The 13,314-nt window shown below is 40.5% G+C and overlaps 1 long non-coding RNA gene and 1 pseudogene across 1 annotated transcript; one reads left to right on the plus strand and one right to left on the minus strand.

Moving 5' to 3' along the window:
• Window positions 1-1,251: 1,251 nt before the first annotated feature.
• Window positions 1,252-5,154, minus strand: LOC139984895 (uncharacterized). The gene is made up of 3 exons (XR_011799224.1): window positions 3,967-5,154; window positions 3,077-3,246; window positions 1,252-1,876 (listed from the first exon to the last, which is right to left on the minus strand). It is a non-coding gene; the product is annotated as an uncharacterized lncRNA (long non-coding RNA).
• An 8,082-nt stretch (window positions 5,155-13,236) lies between these two features.
• On the plus strand, window positions 13,237-13,309 carry LOC139957862 (U2 spliceosomal RNA; annotated as a pseudogene).
• The last annotated feature ends 5 nt before the right edge of the window (window positions 13,310-13,314 follow it).

Consider the following 13,314-nt stretch of genomic DNA (forward strand, 5'->3'; position numbering starts at 1 on the left):
ACATGGCCCTGAATATTTGTCTCTTTTTAAAGTAGTTATATTTTACCTTTTATCTTTGATAATTATATAAAGACATCCCCCGCACACATGTGGTGACGAGAAAAAAGTAAAACATAACACACATATAATCCCATCGTAATTTGTCCTCCTAGTTGCAAATCTTGCCCCACCACCCTGCCCCCGACTAATCTTATCCAGGCTGCACCACTGAGACATCAAGTAAGCCAAGCAGGCCCATTATCAAGGACTGAGTTTGCTATTTCAGAAATTAGTAATTGTTTATACGACAATGTTTTTGTAGAAAGTAGCTCTTAGTAGGACTTATGGACCTACAAATAATAAAGCGGGGTTGGACTGGACCATGCATTTATAGTTACTGCCCAGAGGGGGGCCTTAGAATTGTGTTTTGTTTGGGGGGAGGGGGTAGGGAGCTTGAATACTTTCGGACCTTGAAGGTTTTTGCGTCATGCAGCGTACAAATAGATAAATGCAATTCGAATATGAACCAAACATTTGTCTTTTTCGTTGTTGGGGGAGTGAGGGTGGTGGTGATAGGTAAGGAGGTCTGATAAGGTCTGTATAGTGTAACAAAATAAAACTAAAAAATGCCGAGAGACTTTTTTTTATATTTTATTTTGGGATGGGAGCAACAAGGAGGCAGGATATAATGATAAATACAGAACAAACATAGCAAAAATACGGAATGTAAACATAAATATGCATGCAAGTTCAGAAAAAGTTAAACATTGATTAATTCGAGACATGATAACACAGAAAATACATGTAATAGTTAGTCAAGTCCATGTATACATGCGTAAAGGTTCACACACGAAATATAAAGAATCAATTACTTTTAATAGCCAAACCAAAATAAAAAAGAAAATACCATAAGGGAAAAAACAAATTTTCTGACATTTATATTTATTTTCGGGGGGGGGGGGGGAGCTGAGGTGGTTTCTTCTCTCATTTGACTCTCAGTTGAGGGGGGGGGGGGCTTGTAATGCTCAAGAACAGTTATGATTAGGGACTATAGAGTTAGCATGGGCATGCAGGCGCGGATCCAGGATTTCTTCGGGGGGGGGGGGCAAATTTGAAATTGTGCGAGCCAAATATTGGTACGTAATGGTGACACTAAAGCAGTGGCGTAATGAGCCGAAAAATTTTTTTTGGGGGGGGGCAGAAAAAAGAAATCCGCATCACCACCACTCTTACATGCAGGCTCTGCTGAACGTTTTCAAAGGGGGGGGGGGCTGAAGTATTTATGATCAGGTAGAGCTTAGGGTAAAACGGCGTGGGGTCTAGGGGAAATACCCGGCGGGGGTCAAGCGGCGGAGCCCCCGGAAGCTCAGGGCGTATGGGCATTTAATTAGGGTCAGATGAGCATATTTGTATACCTTATTTGTGACACTGGCAGAACACTAATTGGCGTTGGGTCCAGGGGGAGGAGCCCCCGGAAGCTTACGGTTTTAGGTATTAGATTACCGTCATGTGAGCATCCAGGGGCCCGCCTTAGGGCCCTAGGTGTCATTTATTATGTACGTTACAATACTCAAAAGGCAAAGATAAGTTTAAAAAAAATAGAGAACCCTGGATGTCTGGGCAAGGCACAAGTTTTCTTAGAAGTCATGGGTAGCATATAGCACAGCAGCCCAGAATTCGGCCATGTTGTGCCCACCGTCTTGCAGACTTTTGCGTAGTCTGGAGATACGCCGCTCCATTCGCCCCCACATTCTCTTGATTTTGGGAGGCTGGTCGCCACGCATAGCCTTCTCGATAGCCACCTCCGTCCTTTTCCCTTCCTTTTTCATGCGTCGCACGATCGTCCAGAGAGATGGATGAGCTTGGCCGACCTCTCTATTCCATCTGCTGTGGAAACCTGAAAAAAAAGTACTTTCAATGAACTGCGTGCATGCAAAATATATGTCTGCACCTTAGTGATGGTGAACTGTATAATTATAATTAACAGGTTGTATGCCAGTTTGCATACAGTACTCTAGTGACTTTTCATCTTATAAATCATGACCCCAAAATCTAAGCACTTTATAGGTTCCTCAACAGTAATACCAATTTTTATCTCTTTTAAGGAAATATTAGTATTTATAATTCCCATGTTTTGTCCACCAATAATGAAAAGACAATTTTCAGGCTGACACTCAAGGACTAAAGGTTAAGGGAATTATTTTTTGGAAAATAATCCATTTTTTGAAAATGTGGTAAAAATGTCCATTTTTTGAAAATGTCGTAAAAAAAGTCAGAGCTGCGGTGGGGTGAAATCTTCATGGACAATTGCGGAAGGGGGGCGGGGAGGTATTATGGTCCCATCCAGGGCCTCATTAAGATTACGACGTAAAGATAATTAATATTCCAAAGTTGGAATTATTTTAGGCACATAAAGGACAAACGGCAACCTGTATTTCTGTCACAGTATTAAAGATTAATGCCTGGATATTACTGTTCTGATGCCAATTCAGGAATGACTGGGGGGTGCGTGCGTTGGGTGACTACACATCCCCCTCGATCCCAATTCAGAAAGGTCCACTTCGCTCTTGTTGACCCCCCCTCCCCGCTTACAAAACATTTTCATATAGACCTTCACCACACCCCACCCTCTCCCCTGCTTGCAAGACTAACTAGTGTTTTGGTAAATTAGGCACCCCCTCCCCCTTCTAAAACCCTGGCTATGAGCCTGTAATGCTGTAATGAAAACAAACAATGACAATATCTAAGGTAGCAAATGGGCTACTCCTAGTGAAATTTAACAGGCCTGAAACTGTCAAATGGTAAACACTACCTAAAAGATCAGAGTGCTACAGTGTGAACACACTATGTTTCAGTGTTGACCACAGTGTGAAATTGGAGCATTTTCAGTGTGAAAACCAACTCACTGCAAACACACTGAAATTGCTCAGATACAGTATTAGTGTACTATTTTACATATACTGTGGTAGAAGTGTCTTCACAGTCGTTTTTTTTTACATGGTAGTCTGGACTATATAAAGATGTACAGTACCATTCATTAAAATTCTGCCCATTGTTACACACTGGGCAAGTACATTATGTTGCATGCACAACCTACTTTCCACTGCATTTTTCGTTCTACATGTCATGTCACGGTTGTGTACATTCCACGTCTGTGGTGGGAACATATTGCCCACCATATATGTCTCCTGGAAGTTGGCTAGGAATTGGGTAAGTGGCGCATACTGCGCTTCCAGTCGCTCTGTCTCTGGGTCCGTGCGTAGGTTCCTAGAAAGAAAGAAAAAGGAAGAACAATCCAGCAATTGAATTTGCCTTTTGCATAGCTCTTTTTATAAAAAGTAAAGTATCACTGCTCTAGCCTCCTTTTCTGTTAAATCAATGACTCTACCATAATTTGTTCTCGTTATATGCTATTTTTTGTACTCAAACAAATGTTTTTAACCTAAATATAGGGGATAGTACAGTTCTGGTCCTTCAAATTTGAAGTTAATTATCAAAAACCCTGTACAGTATGTCAATATGAACAATTCAATGATGATTGAATGGTTGAATTTAAGAATGCATACAAGGATAATTAATTAAAAGGGCAGCCATTTTCACACAAGGGCATATAGCATGCTCCAGTTAAATTACAGCCATATTTTTCATTACAACATTTTAATGTGACATTTGGTCAACATAATATTTCAATGGAGAGGTCATCTGAAAAGATTTTTTTTCTTTACAGATGTGCTGTATTTATGAATATTTTCAATTATTTAATTAAAGTTGGTCCTTGACAATGATTCCAATCAGATGTTAATGGGTAATTTCTGCTGCTAATGAACCTATTTTGATATAGATAAGTTGATACATCATACTGAAAATTTTGAATTGTATGTATTTTATTTAAGTTATTTACTACAGAAACTTATTTATTGAAGTCCACTCTAAACAAAAACAAAAACTCAAACTACTACCATTTTCGGACTTCTGAAGTGCACTTACTCAAAAGAATCTCTGACATGAGCCAACGGAAGATAGCCTATGGACATCACTTTACGAACACAGTTCTGCAGTTCTTCGTCCCGCCTGTACTCTACTTGCAGCCCCAGATGTTGAATTTACCTGTACAGGCTACTGCAGAAATGGAAGTAGCATCCCAAAGGCCTGGTTAGAGGAAACTCAGCTCTAATCGCTTGCATCAATGCTGCCTCAAAGTCAGTCATCGTCTGTCTTGGAGCGAGCCTTCTCCCTGTTGCAGCAAGGACACCTTCCTTGAGAGATTGCAGCATTACTTCATAGTGTACTTGTGTTTTTCCACCAAGAAGGGCCATACCTAATGGGATAATCCACTGTGTATTCCTATACAGCCCATGCATGGTAACGATCTGACTGTAGGGGCGAGGAGTCGTCCTGAAAGTTCCATCGAAATATAATGTTTCGGATTCTTGCATAGCGATTAACTCGTCATCCGTGGCAAACACTGCTACACCTGCTTGATTGTCTAGAAGTAGTAGTCTCCTTTGTCCATTCCAAGACTCTGCCCACATGCCGTCTATTTGGACATCAGTAATTCGCGTAGGAATTGGTGGGCAGAGGGCCGAACGGACTCGTTGCAGCTGGCTTCTGATTTCTACAAATGTGGGTATATCTGGTGGAGTGCTCTATCCATAACAATGTTGTATGCCCTCCTTGTGGTAAGAGTTGGATCATTTCTGACCAATGCAGATGCTTCGTCAACAAATTGTCTGCGACGGATTTGTTCATCATCAGGGACATGGGTGTGTTCCCCAAGTGGTTGTCCTTGAATACGAATCTCTGGATTTGCATGATTAACGTTGAAGCGGTTTGTTATGATTGTATCACCACAGTTCGGTCTCGCACATCGCCAATAGATCCGAGTCTGTGAACTGTTGCTACGGGAGTATCTACAGTAGATCAATTTAAAGAGAAAGAAAGAGAGAGAGATAAGTTTCATTATTTATTGTATTGTATGAGTTATATGAAAACAGGTGCATGCAGTGATGGAGAAAAAAAAATGTAGGGTGCTTGAAACAATTTTCACTTTCTAGCATTTATCATAAAGTGATTTAAATATTTCAATGGCTAATGCAAGCCTCCACACAAACATCATTTTCTACTTGCCCTACTTGTTAGGGCAGCAAAATCATGAAAGTTCATAATTTACTTGCCCAAACAACAATAAGGGGTTAATCAACGGTTCTAGCGTGCGTTACTCACAGGATTAATGCACGATCGGGGGATAATGCATGCTCCGCCCTCGTGCATCCAGCGATAGCATTAACACCCGGATACACTACCATTTGTGGGGGGAAAATCATAAAACAAAACATTTTTGGTTACAAGTGATACCCCGTAATTTTACCGTGCGTTTCTCACAGGATTAACCACGGTCAGCTGACCTGAATGGACCAATAGGATTTAGGAATCTTTACTTAGTATGAATGAATAACAATTTACTTGTACAATAAATAAATGATGTGAACCAAAAAAAATAGTTGTGCAATTTTCTCAATCTCAATTTCTTAATCTGTTGGGAGACTTCATACATGTAGGTGGGGTCAGAATGTAATTGTGAGTGTAGTGGGATAAGTTATCTAGGTTTGGTCCATTCAGGTCAGCTGACCGTGGTTAATCCTGTGAGTAACGCACGGTAAAATTACCGACGGATGAATACAATTGCTACCATACGTAGGTACGGTACGTACCGTACCTGTTCAATACAAGGTCACTATGTTATCGCATGACTGTATACCGTACGTACATGTTTGTCCCTAGAATGGTTGCTATGGGAACCAGAAGCTGTAGGATATTGATATGATGAAGCCAACTAGTAATTGTTTCTAGTTCCTTCTTATTGAGACCTTTCAAAAATAGTTTTATGGCCGCAATATTGCCAAACATTAGTTAAAATGTTATCTTACGGGGCATCACTTTAATAAATCTTTGGTTATATGTAACCAAAAATGTTTTGTGTTATGATATTTCCCCCACACAAATGGTAGTGTATCAATGAACGGGGTTAAACAACGGTCTAGCGTGCGTTACTCGCATGATTAATGCACTCCGGGTGTTAATGCTATCGCTGGATGCACTCGGGCTCCGCTACGCTCCGCCCTCGTACATCGCTTGCATTATCCCCCGATCGTGCATTAATCCTGAGAGTAACGCACGCTAGACCGTTGATTAACCCCTTATTACTGCTACTACTATCTATTATGCAGGCACAGGGTTCGCATTGGCCGCGAGATCGCGCAATTTGATCGCATTTGGAATGAACGATTAGTAAAAAGCCACTTGCGATTACTATTTTTTAGTTATACCGTCTATAATCCATAAACATCTCGTAAAATTCCTTGTCAGCCTTTCCTTGTATGAAATAAGCGAATGAATAAATAACAATTTCTTCCACATGGTAGCCTAACACCACACAAAGTCAATGAGAAATGTAGCTAAGCCTAACCATCTGTTTATTTGCTGAAGTTGTGACGCAGTTATAAGACCTCCATGGAATACTTTCGTTATTGCTGTTACGTTCGACCACATTGTTGCCTAACACCACACTAAGTCAATGGGGGTAATCTACCCTAGCCATCTGTTTATTAGCTGAAATTGTGACGCAGTTACAAGATATCCATGGAAAGCTTTCGTTATTGCTGATATCTTCGACCACATGGTAGCTTAACAATCAATCAATCAATCAGAAAATATTTATATAGCGCCAAAATCAACAAAAGTTGTTCAAAGGCGCTCAAGACAGTTACATGAAATTAATTACAATACACTTCTTGAAAAAGATAACATTTGAGCAGTTTCTTGAAAATATGAATAGTCTGACCATCCTTGATGTGATTTGGAAGAGTGTTCCACTCTTTTGGTCCATAGCAGGAGAATGAGCGATTTGCAAATGACACAGCACGGGTTCTGGGCACAATAAAGTGAGGAGAAGATATATATGATCTAAGCTGTCTGCGTGGTGCTTGCAGCTGTAGTAAGTCAGATATGTAGGATGGCGACTGTTTATGGTGAGCTTTGTACACAAGAAGGAGAACTTTGAATTTAATGCGCTGTTGTATAGGAAGCCAGTGAAGAGCAATGAGTTCCGATGTGATAGAGTCATACTTCTTACGCTTGACAATGATGCGAGCAGAGGTGCGTTGGACATTCTGAAGTTTAGTGATTAGGGATTTGTTTACACCAATCAAGAGGCTGTTGCAGTAGTCCAACCTGGAGGTAACTAATATGTGCACAGCTAGCTTGGCTGCCTCAGTAGTGAGCATTTTGCGTGCACGACTAATGTTATTGAGATGATAGTTAGCAGATCTGATAATAGTTGTGACCTGTGCACTCATTGTCATACCGGAGTCGAACATAACCCCTAAATTTCTGACAGGGTTTGTCTGGACGGGAACATCAACACCAGCAACAGTCACTGAGGGCAGGTTGAACTTAACCAATTGGGCTCTAAACCCAATCACCATAACCTCAGTTTTGTCAGCATTGAGTTTCAGGAAGTTTGTTGACATCCATGCTTGCACTTTGGAAAGGCAGTCTTCAAGTTTCGAAACTGCTTGCTTCACTCCCTCCTCAGATGTTGGGCAAACCGAAACATACACCTGTGTATCATCAGCGTATATATGCAGATCTAGCCCATATTCGCGAACAAGATTTCCGAGAGGCAAAATGTAAATGGCGAACAGCAAAGGACCCAACACCGATCCCTGAGGCACGCCATACACCAAGTTCTGAACAGAAGAAAATTTGCCATCAACAAGGACACGATGAGATCGATCAGACAGGTACGATTTGAACCAGGTAAGCGGAATTCCATGTACACCCAACAGATATTCCAAGCGATGTATAAGAACTTCATGGTCAATAGTGTCAAATGCACTGCTCAAATCAAGTAGGACAAGGATTGTTACTCCCTGTCTCTCCATTGCCCACAAGATGTCATTGTGAACCTTGATTAAGGCAGTCTCAGTTGAGTGAAACTGCTTATAGGCAGACTGAAGTGGCTCATGAAGTCTGTTCTCGGTCATGTAGTTGGTTAGCTGCTTTGCAACAACACGCTCAAGCACCTTGGATAGGAAGGGAAGGTTGCTAACAGGCCTGTAGTTCTTCAGCGTGTTATGGTCTAAGTTGGCCTCCTTATAGGTATCTGGAACAACGCCAGATCTAAGCGAAGTATTCACTATTTCTGTTACGGTTCGCAGAAGAGAGTCGAGCAACAATTTCACCATCCAAGAAGGCAAAGGATCAAGAATGCAAGACGCGGCTTGGTGCCTTGGAAATTATCTCACGAAGATCGTCCTCGCTGACAATAACAAATGTGTCCCAAGAGTGAGAAACGGGAGATGGCGTGGAAGAATCGCAGTTTTGACATGTGACATGCTCCGGTAGTTTTGTGGGTCTCTTTCTCTGAAGAATGTCATTTATGGTACGAAACATGGACTTGAAATCATTTCCACAATCCATGATCTTGTTGTTGAGGAAGGTACACTTGGATCGGTACAGCTCGATGTTATAGCTATTTCTTGCTTTCTTGAACTTATCAAAGTCAATCAGCGAGCGACTTAAAATCCACTTTCGTTCAGCCTTACGGCGATTGCGCTTAGCAGAATGTAGAGAGTTAGTAAACCAAGGCTGCTTTGGACGAATCACCACCCTTTTTGTACTAAGGGGTGCATGTTTGTTGAGGAGATCAGACATGACACTATTATATTTGTCAGCAAGATCACATACATTGTTTGACTCCGATGAAGCCGTTTTTAGATCAGAAGATGATATATCGTTCTTGAACGCAGGCAAATCAACAGAGCAATATTTCCTTGATGTTATTATCTTAACAAGCGGAGGTGGTTTTGCGATGTTAAGATTGCAAGCAACAATGTGGTGATCAGATATAAGATCAAGAACTCGAACTGTATCCACAATATTGTCAGTAGAGCGTGATATTACCACGTCAAGTGTATGCCCACATTGATGAGTAGGTTGGATAACAAACTGCTGAAAATCAAGTGTTTTGGCAAGATCATTGAAATTGAGCGTGGCATAGTCATTAACAACATCCAGGTGCAAGTTCAGATCTCCAACAACAACGAGGTCACCTTTAGCAATGGTATAGTCTTGTGAGAAGAATATGCCAGTGTTGAGCTGATTCTTAGCCGATGGGGGTGGCCTATACATGACAACAAAAGTAAAACACTTGGTGCCAGTCGAGAAAACAACCTCACAAGATTCAAAACTCTTGATGTTAGAGCCTCTATTTTCAGATGTGGAAACAATAATAAGGTTCCTTTTGTATATGACTGCAATGCCACCATGAGGATCTCCATTTCCACGAGGGACATTGATGATATCATAGCCAGGAGGAGTAAGTGAATGTACTTAGAAGTCATCACTTTTATTGTCAATAAACCAGGTTTCACAAAGTGCAAAAATATCGATGTCATGTTCAACAATAAGATCTGTTATGATTCCTCTAGTAGATTTAGACTTTGCAGATTGACAGTTCAGAGCGAATACCAGTAAAGAAAGTCTATCTTTAGGATGAGAGATAGGATGAGAGATACAAGGTTGCAGACTATTTGTATTCATTCCTCTCCTTGTAGGTTTAATCTTAGAAACACCCATTGAGCGTATTGATTTGAACAAATCACTTGGTAGATAATACAAATTCCTGTTCTGTTTGACTTGCTCATTGATTGCTAACAAGCAATCTCTTGAATAGGAGTACTTGAGCTGTGCTGATTCCAATTTAACAACACACTAAGTCAACAACAAATCTGCCTAACCATCGGTTTGCATTTTTTTTCTAAAAGCAATCACACTGTGCGTAGGACTCGAGGACTGCGAGGGTAATAAATTAGGAACCGGGTAGTATCGCGTCGGGCCGACGGTACCTTCGTTATTGCTGTTATCTTCGACCACATTGTAGGCTAACACCCCACTAAGTCAATGGGAAATCTGCCTAACCGTCGGTTTGCCATTTTTTTTATATAACACTTTGCGTATGATTCAGGTAATAAATTAGGAACCGGGTCGTATCGCGTCGGGCGGGTACCCGGATAACCCGTGCAAACACTACTATATAGTATATCTTTGCGTTATTAAGATATGTATAAGATTAGCCTAAAACCTCGGCTAATCCCTAATTTCTACTAATGGAAATAGGTCTATGTCTACAAGTCAAGTAGCCTAAAGACAGTAAACTTTACTGTCTTAAGTACACTACCCACTACTACTAGATCTAGCCTTCTAGGTTAAACTGGTGCAGGGGCTTGTTTCATCAGTTCATGATTGAAAGGGTCTTATCTGCCCGAGGGCTGAGCTGTGCCCTGCCCTAAGACCCGAAATGCCGACTGATAAATATATTAATAATACTAATAGGCTACTGATAGATCTTGATCGAGCCTAGCGCTAGCCTAGACCTAGTAGTAGTAATACTACTATGCCTAGTAAAGTAGTAGTAGCACTACTTAGGCCGAGTTATTAGTAGTAGTAGCCTAGCCCTAGTAGGAGCGCTTGTTCAGAATCATATCCCTACTTTGACCCCGTAACTCCCGTGTATAGAGAGCTAGGCCTACTAAAAGTAAAACAGTAAAACATACCAAAAATCAACTAAATATTCATCAATTGTTAAAAAAACCTGTGCAACACATGGGAGAATTGCAAGACCCCCAGATTCTTTGTGTTGAATCATTAAGGGCACAATCGTCTCTGTGTAATCAATTCGGTCAGCCAAGCAAGCGTATTTCACCGGTTCCCTCCCTTGAAAAACAATTAGAGAGTACTTTCCAATCACTCAAACAAGAGCTCAGAAAGGAGGATGGTGAGTATGAGCAGGCGGTCAAGCAGTTCATAACTAACTACAACAAGCTTACCACACATAGCCACATGGTCAGTGCTCTCCACACCTTTGGTAAGTACAGTGGGGCATCCATGGCATTGAGACGTAGACATAAGGTCAAGGCACGGGGACTTCAAACATCAAGCAAAATTGGAGTGCAGCCCACTTCTGTTGGAAGGCCAGCAAAGGCTGCATTCACCAGTGAGCATGGATATGCTACTCAATGCAAAACCAAAAGTTCAAACAGCATGCACACCCTCCCAAGGAAGAAGAGTAGAGTGGCAGCCCCACACAACCTTTCTTTTTGTGTTTCACAAAATGCTTCCCTGGGCAAAAGCCATTCTTCAAAGTAAATTGTGTACGCTGGCACACATTTTCCCCCTACTGCTGTCCTGTTGATCTTCATGTGAAACATTGTAATAAGAAAAATATTTGAAAGAAAACAAAATTTAGCCCGACAAGAAGTAAGAAACACCATGTTTGTTCTTTTAATTTAAAAAAAGAAGAATCAAGCGTTTGCTCACCAAAGGGAACTCTTACTCATAAGAAGTATGTAGATGACTTTTATAGCTCTGAGCACTGGGGGGGGGGGGGGGGTGGACTTTGTTGCTGCAACCTTGCTAGTTAATACCTTGATATTTTCCTTGTAGTTGTAGTCCACAGCAGAATGAAATTATTTCATTAGATTCTGATTAGAGTCTCCTTTTTATTCTGACCCAATAGATATTTTTGTTAGTCCCTTTTGCAAAAACAATACAAAACCAAAACAAATAGTACCCAAATAATTGTTTTAGGACCCCACAAAACAATTGTGCCTGGAACACTGACAAATTTTGTATACAAATCTGCTGATTATTATAGAATACATGTATGTGCTTTTAAAAATAGTATGAGAACATCGGCCCGTTTGAACCAAGAGAGAAGCATTTTAGAAAATGTTACTTGTTTCACCCCTCTCACTAAGTCTATAGCTTCCCTCAGCCCAGTGGCAAGATGGAATTGGTAGGCTTACCTAGTGATACTTGATTGGCAAAGTGGTTTCTGTCTGTACACATGATGACAGGTCATTCCAAACGACATTTCTTTGACTTTTGGTGAGCCTCATATTTCAGTTTCATTGGCTGTTTGGTGTTTGTCTTTTTATATAGTTTCTTGTGGAAGTATATGTAACACATGTTTTCATTGACAGTACAAGGGGCATATACCTTGGTGAAGTTCGAGATTTTTGATCAAGTCATGAAATGCCTTACTATATGCCGGTTGTTGTGCATGTAATTCTGTGTGAAGATGAGAAATCAGATGCTCTTGTTATAATTTCTGCAATGATCACTTTCATGGTATTTCAAGTTGTAAAGGTTACTATTTGACCATTGTTCTGTAGTGACACTTAATTAGCAATAGAGAATATTAGCTTTAGTTGTAGGCGTGATGTTTTGCTTGTGTCTGAGCTTGCTATTTAATACCTAGCTTCTGACAGGATCTAATATGCAGATGAAGGAGTTGAATTTTTAATTGCTTTAGTAGCAGTATTCTATAACTGATTTGATCAACTTAACATTTAACACTTCGTGTGATTATGAGGTATTAAATGCATTTTATTCCAGCTCTTTGTTTGTTTATCTATTTATCTTTATCTTGAAGAATTTGGCGATGAACTGTTTTTACACCCTGTGATTGCAGATGGAAAAAAAATCTAAAGTAGTGTTTTTACACTTAAAATCTGTGGCATTTGTGAAATGGGAAAAACCACGATCTGTTAAAGTAAGGGCTTAATCCATCAACAGCCGTACAAAATTGTCACAAAAATGTTACACTTGAAAAAATAATAAATACACACCAGAAATGCACTGGGGCAATCAGGTACCCCCTGAATAAGAAATAGTTCAATAAATAAATATAAATCAATCAATCAACTAATAAATAAATAAATACAAATATGATAATCATAATTTTGCACTTCGGAGGAAGATTGATTGGAGGGGGGGGGGGTGGGTCTCCTTAGAACACATAAATGGAATAAGAAATGGCCATTCAGCCTTCACATACTTATCAATGTCCAAAAACTTATCTGGATTTTGTCATAGAGAGAGGACCATAGTGGTCCTTTCTCTATGGTTTTGTACACTGCGCACGAATGATAACACAAGGGACCTTGGGCCAGTGGTGGTATGTGGAATGAAATAGTTGTGGCATGGAGGTAGAAATAGATGGGGACCACACAACCTGCTTTTCTTCTACTGCCGCTTCACAATGGTATACAGATTGTGATGAACCCAGACTAACCATCCATGGTCTAAGAAAAAAGCAATTATTTTAAACTCATTAAAGGCACTGGACACGTTTGGTAATTGTCGAAGACCAGTATTCTCACTTGGTGTATCCCAACATATGCATAAAATAACAAAGCTTCTCGGCCTTTTGGCTAAGATCATGTGTAGTATCTGTTCCCTTCGGGAATGGTGATGCACACCTGACGATGA

Source organism: Apostichopus japonicus, chromosome 17 (assembly GCF_037975245.1).
Source record: "Apostichopus japonicus isolate 1M-3 chromosome 17, ASM3797524v1, whole genome shotgun sequence".
NCBI lineage: Eukaryota > Metazoa > Echinodermata > Holothuroidea > Aspidochirotida > Stichopodidae > Apostichopus > Apostichopus japonicus.